Source organism: Halictus rubicundus, unplaced genomic scaffold (assembly GCF_050948215.1).
Source record: "Halictus rubicundus isolate RS-2024b unplaced genomic scaffold, iyHalRubi1_principal scaffold0436, whole genome shotgun sequence".
NCBI lineage: Eukaryota > Metazoa > Arthropoda > Insecta > Hymenoptera > Halictidae > Halictus > Halictus rubicundus.
This window is the reverse complement of record NW_027488977.1, coordinates 61,328-83,738: the sequence shown is the minus strand read 5'-3', so window position 1 is coordinate 83,738 and position 22,411 is coordinate 61,328. Positions and strand designations below refer to the sequence as shown.

The 22,411-nt window shown below is 15.9% G+C and overlaps 3 pseudogenes; all 3 read right to left on the bottom strand.

Annotated features, from left to right (window-relative positions):
* Positions 1–10,475: 10,475 nt before the first annotated feature.
* On the bottom strand, positions 10,476–13,619 carry LOC143364310 (cytochrome b pseudogene; annotated as a pseudogene).
* A 3,667-nt stretch (positions 13,620–17,286) lies between these two features.
* On the bottom strand, positions 17,287–20,793 carry LOC143364299 (cytochrome c oxidase subunit 2 pseudogene; annotated as a pseudogene).
* Positions 20,400–21,900, bottom strand: LOC143364309 (cytochrome c oxidase subunit 1 pseudogene; annotated as a pseudogene).
* Positions 21,901–22,411: the final 511 nt, after the last annotated feature.

Sequence of the window (22,411 nt, the reverse complement as noted above, 5' to 3'; positions counted from 1 at the left end):
ATATATAAATTATTTATATGAATATATACATATATATATATGTATATATACATATAAATTATTTATATATATATATATATATATATATATATATATATATATATATATATATATATATATATATATATATATATATATATATATATATATATATATATATATATATATATATATATATATATATATATATATATAATACATAATAATATTTATTTTATTGGAAAAAAAAAAAAAAAAGAGAAAGTGAATAATTTAATTAAATTATTTTATAGTTAATTAATTTAATATTGAGTTTAAATTTTATTATGAGAAGTAAAATAAATGAAAAATTTTTAATAAAATTTATTGGGTTTAAATATATTTAATAAACCTATAATAATAAGTTAAGTTGTGCATTAGCGTCAATAATAAATAAAAAAAAAAATGAGAAAAAAGCTTTGATTTGGGGGGAAAATGATTTTTTTTTAGAAAAAAATAATAATTTTATTGAATTAATATGAAAAATTTAAATTTAGGGGTAAATTTAAATAAAATAAGGGGTAATTAATTAATATAAAATTTTAGGGAAATTTTATTTATAAAAAATTTGTATTGAATTAGTAATAAAAATTTATTTGAGTGAATTTTTTTATATAAAATTATTTATGGAAAGAATTTATATGGAATTATTAATATTTAAAATTTATTGAATTAATTTAGTAAATTTTTAATAATAGTTGATTTATATTAAAATTAAATATATTTAATAAACCTATAATAATAAGTTAAGTTGTGCATTAGCGTCAATAATAAATAAAAAAAAAAATGAGAAAAAAGCTTTGATTTGGGGGAAAAATGATTTTTTTTTAGAAAAAAATAATAATTTTATTGAATTAATATGAAAAATTTAAATTTAGGGGTAAATTTAAATAAAATAAGGGGTGATTAATTAATATAAAATTTTAGGGAAATTTTATTTATAAAAAATTTGCATAGAATTAGTAATAAAAATTTATTTGAGTGAATTTTTTATATAAAATTATTTATGAAAAGAATTATTAGGGGAATTTTTATTCATAAAAAATTTGTATTGAATTAGTAATAAAAATTTATTTGAATGAATTTTTTATATAAAATTATTTATGAAAAGAATTATTAGGGGAATTTTATTCATAAAAAATTTGTATTGAATTAGTAATAAAAATTTATTTGAATGAATTTTTTATATAAAATTATTTATGAAAAGAATTATTAGGGAAATTTTATTTGTAAAAAATTTGTATTGAATTAGTAATAAAAATTTATTTGAGTGGACTTTTTATATAAAATTATTTATAAAAAAGAATTATTAGGGGAATTTTATTCATAAAAAATTTGTATTGAATTAGTAATAAAAATTTATTTGAATGAATTTTTAATATAAAATTATTTATGAAAAGAATTATTAGGGGAATTTTATTCATAAAAAATTTGTATTGAATTAGTAATAAAAATTTATTTGAATGAATTTTTTATATAAAATTATTTATGAAAAGAATTATTAGGGAAATTTTATTTGTAAAAAATTTGTATTGAATTAGTAATAAAAATTTATTTGAGTGGACTTTTTATATAAAATTATTTATAAAAAAGAATTATTGGGAAAATTTTATTTATAAAAAAATTTGTATTGAATTAGTAATAAAAATTTATTTGAATGAATTTTTTATATGAAATTATTTATGAAAAGAATTATTAGGGAAATTTTATTTATAAAAAAATTTTTATTGAATTAGTAATAAAAATTTATTTGAGTGGATTTTTTATATAAAATTATTTATAAAAAAGAATTATTGGGAAAATTTTATTTATAAAAAAATTTGTATTGAATTAGTAATAAAAATTTATTTGAATGAATTTTCTATATGAAGTTATTTATGAAAAGAATTATTAGGGAAATTTTATTTGTAAAAAAATTTGTATTGAATTAGTAATAAAAATTTATTTGAATGAATTTTCTATATGAAGTTATTTATGAAAAGAATTATTAGGGAAATTTTATTTGTAAAAAAATTTGTATTGAATTAGTAATAAAAATTTATTTGAATGAATTTTCTATATGAAGTTATTTATGAAAAGAATTATTAGGGAAATTTATTTATAAAAAAATTTGTATTGAATTAGTAATAAAAATTTATTTGAGTGAATTTTTTATATTAAATTATTTATGAAAAGAATTATTAGGGAAATTTTATTTGTAAAAAAATTTGTATTGAATTAGTAATAAAAATTTATTTGAATGAATTTTCTATATGAAGTTATTTATGAAAAGAATTATTAGGGAAATTTTATTTGTAAAAAAATTTGTATTGAATTAGTAATAAAAATTTATTTGAATGAATTTTCTATATGAAATTATTTATGAAAAGAATTATTAGGGAAATTTTATTTATAAAAAAATTTGTATTGAATTAGTAATAAAAATTTATTTGAGTGGACTTTTTATATAAAATTATTTATAAAAAAGAATTATTAGGGAAATTTTATTTGTAAAAAAATTTGTATTGAATTAGTAATAAAAATTTATTTGAATGAATTTTCTATATGAAGTTATTTATGAAAAGAATTATTAGGGAAATTTTATTTGTAAAAAAATTTGTATTGAATTAGTAATAAAAATTTATTTGAATGAATTTTTTATATGAAGTTATTTATGAAAAGAATTATTAGGGAAATTTTATTTGTAAAAAAATTTGTATTGAATTAGTAATAAAAATTTATTTGAGTGGACTTTTTATATAAAATTATTTATAAAAAAGAATTATTAGGGAAATTTTATTTGTAAAAAAATTTGTATTGAATTAGTAATAAAAATTTATTTGAATGAATTTTTTATATGAAGTTATTTATGAAAAGAATTATTAGGGAAATTTTATTTGTAAAAAAATTTGTATTGAATTAGTAATAAAAATTTATTTGAATGAATTTTTTATATGAAGTTATTTATGAAAAGAATTATTAGGGAAATTTTATTTATAAAAAAATTTGTATTGAATTAGTAATAAAAATTTATTTGAGTAAATTTTTTATATTAAATTATTTATGAAAAGAATTATTAGGGAAATTTTATTTATAAAAAATTTGTATTGAATTAGTAATAAAAATTTATTTGAATGAATTTTTTTTATATAAAATTATTTATGGGAAGAATTTATATGGAATTATTAATATTTAAAATTTATTGAAATAATTTAGTAAATTTTTAATAATAGTTGATTTATATTAAAATTAAATATATTTAATAAACCTATAATAATAAGTTAAGTTGTACATTAGCGTCAATAATAAATAAAAAAAAAAATGAGAAAAAAGCTTTGATTTGGGGGAAAAATGATTTTTTTTAGAAAAAAATAATAATTTTATTGAATTAATATGAAAAATTTAAATTTAGGGGTAAATTTAAATAAAATAAGGGGTAATTAATTAATATAAAATTTTAGGGAAATTTTATTTTGAAAAATTTGTATAGAATTAGTAATAAAAATTTATTTGAATGAATTTTTTATATAAAATTATTTATGAAAAGAATTATTAGGGGAATTTTATTCATAAAAAAATTTGTATAGAATTAGTAATAAAAATTTATTTGAATGAATTTTCTATATAAAATTATTTATAAAAAAGAATTATTGGGGAAATTTTATTTATAAAAAAATTTGTATTGAATTAGTAATAAAAATTTATTTGAGTGGATTTTTTATATAAAATTATTTATAAAAAAGAATTATTAGGGAAATTTTATTTATAAAAAATTTGTATTGAATTAGTAATAAAAATTTATTTGAGTGAATTTTTTATATTAAATTATTTATGAAAAGAATTATTAGGGAAATTTTATTTGTAAAAAAATTTGTATTGAATTAGTAATAAAAATTTATTTGAATGGATTTTCTATATGAAATTATTTATGAAAAGAATTATTAGGGAAATTTTATTTATAAAAAAATTTGTATTGAATTAGTAATAAAAATTTATTTGAATGAATTTTCTATATGAAATTATTTATGAAAAGAATTATTAGGGAAATTTTATTTGTAAAAAATTTGTATTGAATTAGTAATAAAAATTTATTTGAATGGATTTTTTATATGAAATTATTTATGAAAAGAATTATTAGGGAAATTTTATTTATAAAAAAATTTGTATTGAATTAGTAATAAAAATTTATTTGAATGAATTTTCTATATGAAATTATTTATGAAAAGAATTATTAGGGAAATTTTATTTGTAAAAAATTTGTATTGAATTAGTAATAAAAATTTATTTGAATGGATTTTCTATATGAAATTATTTATGAAAAGAATTATTAGGGGAATTTTATTTATAAAAAAATTTGTATTGAATTAGTAATAAAAATTTATTTGAATGAATTTTCTATATGAAATTATTTATGAAAAGAATTATTAGGGAAATTTTATTTATAAAAAATTTGTATTGAATTAGTAATAAAAATTTATTTGAGTGAATTTTTTATATTAAATTATTTATGAAAAGAATTATTAGGGAAATTTTATTTGTAAAAAAATTTGTATTGAATTAGTAATAAAAATTTATTTGAATGGATTTTCTATATGAAATTATTTATGAAAAGAATTATTAGGGAAATTTTATTTATAAAAAAATTTGTATTGAATTAGTAATAAAAATTTATTTGAATGAATTTTCTATATGAAATTATTTATGAAAAGAATTATTAGGGAAATTTTATTTGTAAAAAATTTGTATTGAATTAGTAATAAAAATTTATTTGAATGGATTTTTTATATGAAATTATTTATGAAAAGAATTATTAGGGAAATTTTATTTATAAAAAAATTTGTATTGAATTAGTAATAAAAATTTATTTGAATGAATTTTCTATATGAAATTATTTATGAAAAGAATTATTAGGGAAATTTTATTTGTAAAAAATTTGTATTGAATTAGTAATAAAAATTTATTTGAATGGATTTTCTATATGAAATTATTTATGAAAAGAATTATTAGGGGAATTTTATTTATAAAAAAATTTGTATTGAATTAGTAATAAAAATTTATTTGAATGAATTTTCTATATGAAATTATTTATGAAAAGAATTATTAGGGAAATTTTATTTATAAAAAAATTTGTATTGAATTAGTAATAAAAATTTATTTGAGTGGATTTTTTATATAAAATTATTTATAAAAAAGAATTATTAGGGAAATTTTATTTATAAAAAAATTTGTATTGAATTAGTAATAAAAATTTATTTGAGTGGACTTTTTATATAAAATTATTTATAAAAAAGAATTATTAGGGAAATTTTATTTATAAAAAAATTTGTATTGAATTAGTAATAAAAATTTATTTGAGTGGACTTTTTATATAAAATTATTTATGAAAATTATTAGGGAAATTTTATTTATAAAAAAAATTTGTATTGAATTAGTAATAAAAATTTATTTGAATTAATTTTCTATATGAAATTATTTATGAAAAGAATTATTAGGGAAATTTTATTTATAAAAAAATTTGTATTGAATTAGCAATAAAAATTTATTTGAGTGGACTTTTTATATAAAATTATTTATAAAAAAGAATTATTGGGAAAATTTTATTTATAAAAAATTTGTATTGAATTAGTAATAAAAATTTATTTGAATGAATTTTTTATATGAAATTATTTATGAAAAGAATTATTAGGAAAATTTTATTTATAAAAAATTTGTATTGAATTAGTAATAAAAATTTATTTGAATGAATTTTCTATATGAAATTATTTATGAAAAGAATTATTAGGGAAATTTTATTTATAAAAAATTTGTATTGAATTAGTGACAAAAAATTATTTGAATGAATTTTTTATATGAAATTATTTATGAAAAGAATTATTAGGGAAATTTTATTTATAAAAAATTTGTATTGAATTAATAATAAAAATTTATTTGAATGAATTTTTTTTATATAAAATTATTTATGGGGAGAATTTATATGGAATTATTAATATTTAAAATTTATTGAATTAATTTAGTAAATTTTTAATAATAGTTGATTTATATTAAAATTAAATATATTTAATAAACCTATAATAATAAGTTAAGTTGTGCATTAGCGTCAATAATAAATAAAAAAAAAAATGAGAAAAAAGCTTTGATTTGGGGGAAAAATGATTTTTTTTTAGAAAAAAATAATAATTTTATTGAATTAGTATGAAAAATTTAAATTTAGGGGTAAATTTAAATAAAATAAGGGGTAATTAACTAATATAAAATTTAGGGAAATTTTATTTTAAAAAATTTGTATAGAATTAGTAATAAAAATTTATTTGAATGAATTTTTTATATAAAATTATTTATGAAAAGAATTATTAGGGGAATTTTATTCATAAAAAAATTTGTATAGAATTAGTGATAAAAATTTATTTGAATGAATTTTTTATATTAAATTATTTATGAAAAGAATTATTAGGGAAATTTTATTTGTAAAAAATTTGTATTGAATTAGTAATAAAAATTTATTTGAGTGGACTTTTTATATAAAATTATTTATAAAAAATTATTAGGGAAATTTTATTTGTAAAAAATTTGTATTGAATTAGTAACAAAAATTTATTTGAGTGGACTTTTTATATAAAAAAGATTTTAAAAAATTTGTATAGAATTAGTAATAAAAATTTATTTGAATGAATTTTTTATATAAAATTATTTATGAAAAGAATTATTAGGGGGATTTTATTCATAAAAAAAATTTGTATAGAATTAGCAATAAAAATTTATTTGGATGAATTTTTTATATTAAATTATTTATGAAAAGAATTATTAGGGAAATTTTATTTGTAAAAAATTTGTATTGAATTAGTAATAAAAATTTATTTGAGTGGACTTTTTATATAAAAAAGAATTATTGGGAAAATTTTATTTATAAAAAATTTGTATTGAATTAGTAATAAAAATTTATTTGAATGAATTTTTTATATTAAACTATTTATGAAAAGAATTATTGGGAAAATTTTATTCATAAAAAATTTGTATTGAATTAGTAATAAAAATTTATTTGAGTACACTTTTTATATAAAATTATTTATAAAAAAGAATTATTGGGAAAATTTTATTTATAAAAAATTTGTATTGAATTAATAATAAAAATTTATTTGAGTGGACTTTTTATATAAAATTATTTATAAAAAAGAATTATTGGGAAAATTTTATTTATAAAAAATTTGTATTGAATTAGTAATAAAAATTTATTTGAATGAATTTTTTATATAAAATTATTTATAAAAAAGAATTATTGGGAAAATTTTATTTGTAAAAAATTTGTATTGAGTTAGTAATAAAAATTTATTTGAATTAATTTTTTATATTAAATTATTTATGAAAAGAATTATTAGGGAAATTTTACTTATAAAAAAATTTGTATTGAATTAGTAATAAAAATTTATTTGAGTGGATTTTTTTATATAAAATTATTTATAAAAAAGAATTATTGGGAAAATTTTATTTGTAAAAAAATTTATATTAAATTAATAATAAAAATTTATTTGAGTGGATTTTTTTATATAAAATTATTTATAAAAAAGAATTATTGGGAAAATTTTATTTGTAAAAAAATTTATATTAAATTAATAATAAAAATTTATTTGAGTGAATTTTTTATATTAAATTATTTATGAAAAGAATTATTAGGGAAATTTTATTTGTAAAAAAATTTGTATTGAATTAGTAATAAAAATTTATTTGAATGGATTTTTTATATGAAATTATTTATGAAAAGAATTATTAGGGAAATTTTATTTATAAAAAAATTTGTATTGAATTAGTAATAAAAATTTATTTGAATGAATTTTTTATATGAAATTATTTATGAAAAGAATTATTAGGGAAATTTTATTTATAAAAAAATTTGTATTGAATTAGTAATAAAAATTTATTTGAGTGGATTTTTTATATAAAATTATTTATAAAAAAGAATTGGGAAAATTTTATTTATAAAAAATTTGTATTGAATTAGTAATAAAAATTTATTTGAATGAATTTTTTATATGAAATTATTTATGGAAAGAATTATTAGGAAAATTTTATTTATAAAAAATTTGTATTGAATTAGTAATAAAAATTTATTTGAATGAATTTTCTATATGAAATTATTTATGAAAAGAATTATTAGGGAAATTTTATTTATAAAAAATTTGTATTGAATTAGTAATAAAAATTTATTTGAATGAATTTTTTATATGAAATTATTTATGAAAAGAATTATTAGGGAACCTTTATTTATAAAAAAATTTGTGTTGAATTAACAATAAAAATTTATTTGAATAAATTTTTATATAAAATTATTTATAAAAAGAATTATTAGGAAACTTATTTATGAAAAGTTTAGTATTAAATTAAAATAAGAATTTATTTGAGTATAATATATATATATATATATATATATATATATATATATATATATAAATAAAAATTTATATAAAAATTATATTAAATTAATAATAAAAGTTTATTAATTAATATTGAAAATTTTTAATAAAATATCTTATTAAAAAATTATATAAAAAATATTTGGTTCTACATTTATATAAATATAAATGATTGAAGGTGAATTTTATAGAAAATTTAATTATAGTTTAAAAATTAATTATAAAAATTTATTTATAAATGAAATTTATTTAAAAGTAAAAATTTAAAAAATTTTTATAAATTTTGTGTAAAAATTAAGTTTATATTTAAATGAAAGTTTGACAAAGAAATTTAAAATAAATAATGGTAAATTTTAGTGCCAGCATCAGCGGTTACACTATTGTTATGAGTTAATTAATGAAATAATTAGAGATTTTGAAATTTAGTTTAAATGTATATTATTTTTTTTGGTGAAATATAAAAGTATAATATATTTAATTATTAAAATACAAATTTTTGAGAAATCTTAAGAATAGACTAGGATTAATAAAGATAAATTTAAAATGTTAAATATTAAATGTTAATCATTAAAATTAAATAATATGGCGGCTTTATATACTTATTAGAGGAACTTGTTTATTAAATTGATATCCCACGTTAAGATAAACTTAAATGGAAAATTTATGTATTGTTGTTTAAAAAATTTATAGAAATTTTATTTTTGAAATATTATATATATATATATATATATATAATAGTAATTCAAATCAAAATGTAGTTTATTTAAGATATAATGAGTTACATAAAAATTATTTTTTTTTAAATTAAATTTTAATATTTAATAAAGATAGGATTTAAAAGTAAATTTTATAAATTAATGAAATTGAAATTAGTTTTATTTAGTGTACAAATTGCCCGTCACTTTCATTATAAATGGAATAAGTCGTAACATAGTAAAGGTATTGGAAAATGTTTTTAATAAAAAATTTAGTTTAATATAAAAATATTTCGTTTACATTGAAAAGATTTACATGAAATAAAATTTTAAATTAAATAATTAAATATTTAGGGTTGATAGTGTTTAAGGTTAAATATATTATAAAAAAAATTATTTTAAAAAATTAAATTTTTAGTATTTATTTAAGAAAAAAATAAAAATTTTATATACATAGTATTGTGAAAGATAATAAATAAAATATTTAAAAGTAGAATTTATTTTTGTACCTTTTGTATCAGGGGTTATTAAAATTTAAATATAGTTTATATTATTCTCGAATATAAATGAGCTAATTAATTAAAATTTTTTTTGTAGCAAAAAAATTATGAATATTTAATTTGATGTGAAATGTAATACGAATTTATAGATATCTAGTTTTTTTAGAAATGAATTTAATTCATATATTTATTTTAATAATATATATATATATATATATATATATATTAATAAATATAAATAATTTAGGGGATAAACTTTAAATTAAATTTATAATTTTTAATTGAAATATAATAAATAAATTAATTTTAAAATTTAATATATTATAGAAAAAATTTAATAATTTAATAATAATAATATATATATATATATATATATATATATAAAAAAAATTTAATTAACTAGAATATAATTTAATTATAAAAAAAATTAAATAAATTAAAAATTTAAAGATATAATGATAATATAAGTAATTGATTATATAAATATAAATATATATATATATATATATATAATATTAAAGAATTTGGCAAAAATTATACTCACCTGTTTAACAAAAACATGTCTTTTTGAATTTAATTTAAAGTTGTCCCTGCTCCATGAATAATTTTTAAATAGCTGCAGTATACTGACTGTACAAAGGTAGCATAATCATTTGTCTTTTAATTAAAGGCTGGAATGAAAGGGTTGATGAAGTATAAACTGTTTCAATATTAAATAATGAAATTAAATTTTAAGTAAAAATGCTTAAATTAATTTAAGGGACGATAAGACCCTATAGAATTTAATAAATTAATAAAGTTTTTAATTTATTTATAAGAAAATTTATTAATTTATTTTATTGGGGTGATATTTAAATTTAATAAACTTTAAATTAAGAAATCATAAATTAATGTTAATAAAAATGATATTGTATTATAAATTATAAGAAAAATTACCTTAGGGATAACAGCATAATATCTTTAAGAAGGCCTTATTTATAAAGATGTTTATGACCTCGATGTTGAATTAAGATAAATTTTAAATGCAGAAGTTTAAAAATTAAGTCTGTTCGACTTTTGAAATCTTACATGATTTGAGTTCAGATCGGTGTAAGCCAGATCGGTTTCTATCTTTAAAAGTAAAATAATATTTTTGTACGAAAGGACTAAGTATTTTTAATAATTAATATTATATATATATATATATATATATAAATGTAAATAATTATTTTGGCAGATTAGTGTAATAAATTTAGAATTTAATAAAGTATGCAATAAGTATACAGATAATAATTTATGTATTAAAATTTAATTTATATTTTAATTTATTTTTTTTTATTGTTTTAATTTTAATAATATTAATTAGTATAGCTTTTTTAACATTATTTGAACGAAAAGTATTAGGGTTTATTCAAAATCGAAAGGGACCAAATAAAGTATTAATTATAGGAATTTTTCAACCTTTTAGAGATGTAATTAAATTATTAAATAAGGAATTATTTTTTTTAGATAAAATTAATTTAAATTATTATATATTTATACCTATAATTTCTTTAATTTTATCTATAATATTATGGTTAGTTTACCCATTTTATGTAAATATATTTTCAATAAATTTAGGAATTTTATTTATATTAAGATTAATGAGTGTAGGGGTTTTTCCAATTATATTAGGGGGGTGGGCTTCAAATTCTAATTATTCTATATTGGGTGCTATTCGTTCAGTTGCCCAATCAATTTCTTATGAAGTAAGATTATTTTTAATTATTTTTAATTTAATTTTATTAGTTGAAAGGTTTAATTTATTAGAATTTTTAAAATTTCAAGAAAATATTAAATTTTTAATTATAATTTATCCAGTTTATTTAATATTTATGGTTAGAATATTAATTGAATTAAATCGTACTCCTTTTGATTTAGTTGAAGGAGAATCTGAGTTAGTCTCTGGTTTTAATACAGAGTATTTTAGAAGATTATTTGCTTTAATTTTTATATCTGAATACTTAAGGATTATTTTTATAAGGTTTTTAGTAACAATTATGTTTTTAGGGTTTAAATTATTAAGATTTAAATTTATTGTTAGAATAATTTTTCATATATTTTTTGTGATTTGAATTCGAGGGGTTTTACCTCGAATTCGTTATGATGAATTAATAATAATATGTTGAAAGAAATTTTTATCGTTATCATTATTATATATTTTATTTATTTTAAGGATAAAGGAATTAATTATTTATATAAATATAAGTTAATAGATAGTTTTATATCTATAAAATATTTTCAAAATAAATGCTATTAAAGCTTATTAACTAATAAATTAATTTATCTCAGATATAATTTAGTGAGGGGGTTAAAATGAAATATAAAAAGTAAATTAATGTAAATAATATTCTTAAGTTAATAAATGGAGGCTCAATTAATTGCCTTCCTAACCATGTTAATATGATAAAAGATAAAATAAAAATTCAAAAAAGAATTTTTCTTAAAAAATAAAATTTTCTTGAAGTTAATTTATTATAATTTAAAATAGGTATAAATATTAAAATTAAAATAGATGAAAATAAACCTAGAACTCCACCAAATTTATTAGGAATAATTCGTAAAATTGTGTAAGCAAATAAAAAATATCATTCAGGTTTAATATGTTCAGGTGTAATTATAGGGTTAGCTATAATAAAATTATCTGGGTCACTTAAATTATAAGGAAAAATTAAAGTAACTATAATAAATAGAAATAAAATTAATATATATCCAAGTACATCTTTAATAAGAAAATAAGGTGAAAAATAAATTAAGTAAAATTTATTTCTGGATCCTATAGGGTTATTTGATCCTGAATTATGTAAGAAGAAAAGATGGATAATTACTAAAAATAAAATTATAAATGGGAGAATAAAATGAAAGGTATAGAATCGGTTTAATGTGGCATTATTAATAGAAAATCCTCCTCAAATTCATTCAACTAATATTTTTCCAATAAAAGGTAAGGCTGATAATAAGTTAGTAATAACTGTAGCTCCTCAAAAAGATATTTGTCCTCATGGTAAAACATAACCTAAGAATGCTGTTGCTATTGATATAATTAAAATAATTACTCCGATTAATCAAACATTAACTAATTTGAAAGAGTGATAATAAATTCCTCGGGCAATATGAAGAAATATAGTAAAAAAAAAGAAAGATGCTCCATTTATATGGATAAGACGGATTCATCATCCGAACTTAACATTTTTTATAATATGAATTGTTCTATGAAAAGCAAGATTAATATTAGGGCAATAATGTATAGATAAAAATAGACCTGAAATAATTTGAATAATTAAAAATAATCCTAAAATTGAACCAAAATTTCATCATATATTAATATTTATGGGGGATGGTAATTTATTTAGAGAATAATTGAAAATTGATAAAATTTTATTATTTTTTAATAGTTTAGAAAATTTCATTAATTAATAATTTTTCGTAAGGGTTTATATTTTGATAAACAAATTTTTATTGAGAATAATAAAGTAATTAATAAATAAAAAATTATTAAGAAGGTAACTTTATAAAGTGGGTATGTATAAGTTTTGTAAATAAATAATGAATTAGAAGTTTTAAATTTAATATTAATTGAATAATTAAAAAAATAATAAAAAAATATAACAAAAATTAATATAATTACTATAAATCAAATAAAGTTTAGGTTAGATTTAAACGATTTATTATAATAATTGTTAATTAATCTTGTAAAATAAAGGAATATAATTATATTTCCTCTAATTATTGAAATAAAAATTATGAAACAATATAATGATTTTTGAGTAATTAAATAATTTAAAATTAAATAAATTAAAGTGAATAAAATTAAGCTTATTATGAAATTTAGTGGGGAGATATTTTTATTATATATAATAATAATAATTATATATATATTAATATAAAGTATAAATTTAATAAAAAATTCATAAGAACTGTTCATTGAATTCAAGAAATAGTTTAAATAGAATATTAATTTTGGGGATTAAAGATATTAAGGTTAATTTTCTTGAAGTTTAAGCTAAAGAAAAAATTTTCATACTTAATTTACAAAATTAATATTTTATTTTAAATTATTTAGCTAAATTGATTTATTTAAATAATTATTATTTAGTAATAGTTTTATTAATTTTATTAATAATTTTTATATTTATAGAGAATTTTTTAATATTTTTAATTGGATTGGAATATATATTAATATTTTATTTGTTTATAACTTTAATTATTTCTGACAGTTTAAATAATGATTGAATATTTATATATATATTAATTATAGGAGTTTGTGAAAGAGTTATTGGTATTTCTTTAATAGTTAGAATTGTTCATATGTATGGTTCACAAAGAATAAAAATTTTAAATTTAAAATGATAGTAGAAATTTTAATTATTACTTATTTATATTTAATATTATTTAAAAATAAATTTATAAAAATAAGTTTATTAAAAAATTTTATTAGATGTGTGTTAATATTTTTAACAGTAAAAATTTTTTTTAAATATAATTTTATTGTAAATTTTTCTATAATAAGTAGATTATTTAGGTTAAATAATTATTCATTTATATTAATTATACTAAGTTTATGAATTTTTGGTATTATTTTTTTATTTTTAATAGATAAGAATATTTTATTATGTATAAAAATACATTTAGTTTTATTAATTATTTTAATAATATTTTTTATAAGAATTCAATTATTATTATTTTATTTTATATTTGAAGTAAGGTTAATTTTAATTTTTTTTATAATTATTAAATGGGGGTTAGGGGAAAAACGGTTGGAAGCTGCTTATTTTATAATATTTTATACAATATTTTTTTCTTTACCTTTTTTAATTTTTTTATTTTTAATTATAAATGAATTAATATTAGATTTAATAATAATAGTAGAATTAAAAAAAATTAAAATAAGAAGTTATTTTTTTATATTTATAATAGGAACTTTTTTAGTAAAGATTCCTATATATATATTTCATGGGTGGTTATTAAAGGCTCATGTTGAAGCCCCAGTATATAGTTCAATAATTTTAGCTTCAATTTTATTAAAATTAGGAACTTATGGTTTATTACAAATAGTAATTATATTTTATTATTTATTTATAAATATAAAATTTTATATAATAATAATTAGTTTATTAGGCAGAGTTATTTTGAGGGGGTTATGTTTACGCCAATTAGATATAAAAATTTTAGTTGCTTATTCATCAGTTGTTCATATAGGAATTTTAATTAGAAGAATGTTAACATTTTTTAAAATTAGAGTAATTGGGAGGTATATTATTATAATTGCTCATGGGTTATGTTCTTCTGGTTTATTTTTTTTAGTAAATATTTGTTATCAAGAAACTAATAGACGTTTAATATTAATTAATAAAGGATTAATAAATTATATACCTAAAATAAGAATAATATGATTTTTATTATGTTCTTCAAATATATCTGCCCCAGTGTCATTAAATTTAGTGGGAGAAATTATATTATTAGTAGGGTTAATAATATGAATAGAGTATTTAATAATTGTTATAATTTTTTTTTGTTTTTTTAGATTTATTTATTCATTATATTTATTTTGTTATGTCCAACATGGGGAATTAAATTATTATTTAAAAATTAAAAGAAGTAAAATAATTAATTATATTGTATTAATTTTACATTGATTACCTTTAAATATTATATTTTTGGATTTAATTTTTTTTTAATTTAAATAGTTTAAGAAAAAAATTTTGAATTGTGGTTTCAAAGATGTATAATAACTTTAAATTATTTATGAATTAATAGTTTATGGGGTGATTATATTTTTTTTAGGTATATTTTTTATTTTAATAAGTATATATATATATATATATAATATAATAATAATTTTAGAGTGAACAATTTTTATATTAAGTAGAATAAAATTTAATTATATAATTTATTTAGATTATATAGGTTTAATATATATAGGAGTTGTTTTAATTATTTCTTTTTTTATTATATTTTATAGAATAAATTATATAAATGGGGATATATATATTAATCGATTTAAATATTTATTATTATTATTTATTTTTTCAATATGTTTAATAATTTTAAGTCCAAGGATTTTAAGAATTTTATTAGGATGAGATGGGTTAGGTTTAATTTCTTATTGTTTAGTAATTTATTATCAAAATAAGAATTCTTATAATTCAGGGATATTAACTATTCTTTGTAATCGATTAGGAGATGTTGGGTTATTAATATTAATTAGAATATCATCATTTTTAGGTTCTTGAAATTTAATATTATATAGAATAAGATTAATTATAATAATTTTAATGTTAATTTTAATAATTACAAAAAGTGCTCAATTACCTTTTTCGGCTTGATTACCTGCTGCTATAACTGCCCCTACTCCTATTTCTTCTTTAGTACATTCTTCTACTTTGGTTACTGCTGGTATTTATTTAATAATTCGGTATAATAAATTTATTTTAATTGAAGTGAAAAGATATATTATTATTATTTCTAGTTTAACAATGTTTATGGCTGGGTTAATAGCAAATTATGAATATAATTTAAAAAAAGTAATTGCTCTTTCAACTTTAAGACAATTAGGGTTTATAATAAGAATTTTAGGGTTAGGTATAGTAAATTTAGGGTTTTATCATTTATTAATTCATGCTTTTTTTAAATCTTTAATATTTATATGTGTTGGGGGGTATATTCATACATCTTTAGGAAGGCAAGATTTACGTAAATTTAAAGGTGTAATAAGAATAACTCCTTTAAAGAGTGTTGTATTTATTTTTTCTTTTATGAATTTAAGTGGTTTTCCATTTATTTCTGGGTTTTATTCAAAAGATTTAATTTTAGAATTTATAATAGTAAGAAGATTAAATAAATTAATAATTTATATTTTAATGATTTCAACAGTTTTAACAATTAATTATAGAGTTCGAATTATAAAATTATTTTTTGAAATATATATAGGGATTTATAGATACCAATATGTAGGAGATGGTAAATTTATAATTTTTTGTAAATTTTTTATAATATTATTAGTAATTTTTTTTGGGTATTTTTATTTAAGGTTAATTAATTATTTTACTTGTATAATTACAGAAAATGATAAATTAGTTTTAATAATAATATATATTCTTAGATGAATAGTAACCTTTAGATTTCATTTTAGATGTAAGAAGTTAATAAATTTTAGTTATTTAAATTTCATTATGAGAATATTTTATTCAATTTTTTTTTATAAAATAATTTATTTAAATTTTTTAAAATTTATATTAACATATGAGAAATTCAATGAGAAATGAATAGATAAAATTTTAGGTGTAAATATAAAAAAAATATTTTATTTACAGAAGGTGTACCCATTGATGAATAGATGATTATATTCAATTCATATAATAAAGTTGATAAAATTTTATAGAGTGTTATTAATTTTTATTTTATTTATTTATAATTATTTAAATAGCTTAATAAAAAGTTTAATATTGAAAATATTAAGATAATTAAAAATTTTTAAATAAATTTATAAACTTAATAGTTAATTTTATATTGAAATTATAATATTTTTTTTAAATTATATAAATTTAGAAATATTTATGATTAAACCATATTAAAAGAATTAGAAGTTCTAAATTTATATTTCTTTAATTGGAGATATTAGTCTCAAAAAAATTATTAACAATAATTTACCTAAATTTTGGTTTCAATTAAAAGATATAAATAATTTAATTTTAAAAAGCAAATTTAATGTTATATATATAATATTAACTAATATCCTGTTTATATAAGAAAAATAAATTTCTTTTTTTTAAGTCGAAATTAAATGTAAAAATTACTATATATAAATTAATGGATTCATTTAAATAAGTTACAAGTTCATTCAATTCATAGCCTAATAATTAAAATTAAAAGAAAAGTGAAAAAAGTATAAATAGATAAAATTGAAAGATTATTAAGTAATTTTAAAATTGGTAAAATTAGAATAATTTCTACATCAAAAATAAGAAATATTAGAGTTATAATATAAAAATTAATTGAAAATGGTAATCGTGCTCTAGTAATAGGGTCAAATCCACATTCAAATGGTGTAATTTTTTCTCGATCTTTATTTATAATTATTGAAAAAAAAAAATTAATTAAAATAATTAAAGAGATAATAATAAATATAAAGATAAAAAATATAAAGATATTAAAAATTATATATATTATTTAATTAAATCTTTTAATTGGAAATTAAATGTAATTATTTATACTATATATATATATATATATATATATATATATATTATATATATTAATATATTCATCAATAAATTAGGATATAAAGAATAAGTCAAATAATATCAACAAAATGTCAATATCATGTAGCCGCTTCAAAATGAAAATGATGAATTTTAGAAAAGTGGTTTAAATATATTCGAATTAATCTTGTTCTTAAAAAAATGATACCTAATAATACATGGAGGCCATGAAATCCTGTAGATATAAAAAAAATTGATCCAAAAATTCCATCGTTAAAAGTAAAAGGGGCTTCTATATATTCAATTATTTGAATAGAGGAAAAATACATGCCTAGTAGAATTGTAAAAATTAATGGTGTTATAGATTTTTTTTTGTTTTTAACTAATAAATTATGTCTTCATGTAATAGTAAATCCCGAAGAAATTAAAATAATTGAGTTTAAAAGGGGGATATCATAAGGGTTAAATATAATAATATTTTTAGGTGGTCATATTATACCAATTTCAATTCTTGGGGAGATTGCTGAATGAAGGTAAGTTCAAAAAAAAGAAATAAAAAAAAATAATTCTGAAATAATAAATAAAATTATTCCAAATTTTAATAATTTTAAAACACTTAATGTATGACATCCTTGTATTGTTCTTTCTCGAATAATATCTCGTCATCATTGGTATAGAATTAAAAATAGAATTAATAAATTAAATATAGTAATATTGAAGTTAGAAGAATTAAATCAATAAATAGTTCTTAATAACAAATTTAAAATTCTTCATGAAGTTATTAAAGGTCAGGGTCTTAAAGTTACTATATGAAATGGGTGGTGATGAGATATTTTCATTTAATTAGATTCATTAAAATACAATAAAGTTAAAATAGAAAATACATAGGATTGAATAATAGAAACTGAAATTTCTAAAATTATTAATAAATTTTGGATAAAAAAAAGAATTAATATATAAGGTATATTTTCTAAAGTTGTTCCTAATAAGGATAAAAGTAAATGTCCTGCTAATATATTAGCAGATAGTCGAATTGCAAGAGTTCATGGTCGAATAAAATTTCTAATAGATTCAATTAAAATTATAAAAATTATTAAAGGTCCTGGTGTGTTTATGGGTAGAAGATGAATGAATATTTTATTAGTGTTATTTAATCATCCAAATAATATAAATCTTATTCATAATCTTAGGGATAAAGAAAGATTAATAGATAAATGTCTTGATGGGGTAAAAATATAAGGTATTAAACTTAATAAATTTAATTTTAAAAATATAATTATAATAGTTAAAAAAATAATCAAGTTTGATGAAAATTTTTTTTTTGTTAAATTAAAAAATTCTTGAAAAATTTTTTTGTAGAAGTTTAATCAAAAGATATTAATTCGTGAGGGTGATAATCAATAAGGTCAATTTATTAATATTAAAGGAAAAAATAAAATTAATCAATTTAAAGATAAAAATTTATTTGTAGAAGGGTCAAAAATTGAAAATAAATTTGTTAACATTTAAAATTTAATAGTTTTTTTTATTAATTTAAAATTATTTAAATTAGTATGAGTAGTTGGTGAAAATGAAAAAGGAGAAAAATATAAAATTGAAATATATATATATATAATTATAAGTATAAAAAAGAAAAGTAAAAGTCAATATATAGGTCTTATTTGAGGGATAAAAGAATAAAATCATTAGAAGTAGACGATTAACTACTATATTTTGGTTTAAGAGACCATTTCTTTCTTTCAGACACCTAATGAAAGAGTATTACTATAATAATTTTAAAATGACAATTTAATGTTATAAAATTTAACTAATTCTTTAATTATTTTTATTAATTCAATTAATAAAATTAAAATAATTTGTTCTTTCAATAACAATAGGTATAAATCTATGGTATGCACCACAAATTTCAGAACATTGTCCAAAAAATATTCCAGGTCGTAAAGAAATTAAAGATATTTGATTAATTCGACCTGGTGAGGCATCTATTTTAATTCCTATAGTTGGGATAGTTCATGAGTGAATTACATCTATAGAAGATACTAGTAATCGGATAGGAATTTTATAAGGAATAACTGCTCGATTATCAACATCTAATAAACGAAATTGATTAATATTTTCAATTGATTTAATTATATAAGAGTCAAATATAAAATTAGAAAATTCAGGATATTCATAACTTCAATATCATTGATGGCCAATTGATTTAATAGTAAAATATGTAGGGTTTCATAATTCATCAATAAAATAAAGAGTTTTAAGAGAAGGGATTGAAATAATTAAAAGTATAATTATAGGAGTGATAGTTCATAAAATTTCAATATTATGATTTTTTAATAAATTTAAATTTAAATATTTATTATTTAAAATAAAAATTATTATATATATAGTAGAAATAGTAATTATTGTTAGGATAATTATTGTAAAATTATAAAAATAAAATAAATTATCAGCAAATGGAGAGTTAGGATCTTGGAAAGAATATATATTTCATGTAGCTATATTTATTATGTAAATAAATTTTAATAAAAATTATTAATTTTATTTATGAGACTTAAATTCATTACACTATTCTGCCATATTAAAATTTAAAAATAATAATAGGAAGTTCGTTATATGAATGTCTATAAGGGGGGTAATTTTGTAATCACTCTAAAGATGATTGGAAATATTTAAATATAATTAAACGTTTTATAATTAATCTCTCTAAAATAATAAAGATTAATAAAATTATTCTATTAAAAGCAATTAATGAACCAATTGATGAAATTAAATTTCAACAATAGTAAGCATCTGGGTAATCTGAATATCGTCGAGGTATTCCCATTAATCCTAAGAAGTGTTGTGGGAAAAAAGTTATGTTTACTCCAAGAAATATTATAGTAAATTGAATATTTAATAGTTTTTTATTTAGTGTAAGTCCAGTGAATAGGGGGTATCAATGAATTAATCTTGCAATAATTGCAAATACTGCACCCATAGATAAAACATAGTGGAAATGACCAATTACATAATATGTATCATGAAGTATAATATCAATAGAAGAATTTGATAATATAATTCCAGTTAATCCCCCTAATGTAAATAAGAAGATAAATCCTAAAGATCATATAATTGATGGGTTTATTTTAATTTTTGACCCACAATAAGTAGCAATTCATCTAAATACTTTAATTCCTGTTGGTACAGCAATAATTATAGTGGCAGATGTAAAATATGCTCGTGTATCAACATCTAATCCTACAGTAAATATGTGATGAGCTCATACAATAAATCCTAAAAATCCAATTCCTAATATAGCATAAATTATTCCTAAATTTCCGAAAATTTCTTTTTTTCCTCTTTCGTTAAAAATAATATGTGAAATTAATCCAAATCCGGGGAGAATTAAAATATAAACTTCAGGATGACCAAAAAATCAGAATAAATGTTGATAAAGAATAGGGTCTCCTCCTCCGGAAGGATCAAAAAAAGATGTATTTAAATTTCGGTCTGTTAATAGTATAGTAATAGCACCTGCTAAAACAGGGAGAGAAAGAAGAAGTAAAATAGCAGTAATTTTAACTGATCAAGGAAATAAGGGGATTTGATTTATATTAAGTGAAATATTTTTTATTAATATAATTGAAACAATAAAATTAATAGCACCTATAATAGAAGAAATACCTGCAATATGTAAAGAAAAAATAGTAAAATCAACAGAAAAGGATGAGTGATATATAATTGAAGATAGGGGAGGGTAAATAGTTCAACCTGTTCCTGATCCTGTAGATAAAGTTCTTCTTATTATAAGTATAAATAATGAAGGAATTAATAATCAAAATCTTATATTATTTATACGTGGGAAAGCTATATCAGGAGCCCCAATTATTAGTGGTACTAATCAATTTCCAAACCCCCCAATTATAAATGGTATAACTATAAAAAAAATTATAATAAAAGCATGTGAAGTTACAATAGTATTATAAATTTGGTCGTTATTAATTCATCTTCCAGGTGTTCTTAATTCTATACGAATAATTATACTTAAAGATGCTCCGATTATCCCTGATCATATAGCAAAGATAAAATAAAGTATTCCAATATTTTTATGGTTAGTTGAATAAAATCATTTTTGGTAATAAATTTTATTTAGAAATATTATGCCTGATAAAAGGAGTAAACTGTAAATTTATTTATGAAAATAAATTTTCTAATATTAAATTAAGATTTAAATAATTAAGTTAAATATATATTTATATAAAACTTTGAAGGTTTTAAGTTTTATTAACTTAAAATCTTTATTTATATAGTTTATAAAAAATATTAAATTGCAAATTTAAAGAAATTAAAAAATTATAAATTTAGTTTATAAATGAAAAGGTAAAAATTAAAGTAAATGTTAAAAATGAAAAATATATAATAAATATAGTATTAAAATTAGAATAATCAAATAAATTAATTTTATGTCTAATTTTAGAATTTGTTAAAAAAAAATTGTTATTATTAAAATTTAAATAATTAAAGGTTATTAATAATCTAGAAAAGATAATTAATATGGATAATATAATTATATAATTATTTGATAATATAAGATCAATTAAATTTCATTTAATAAT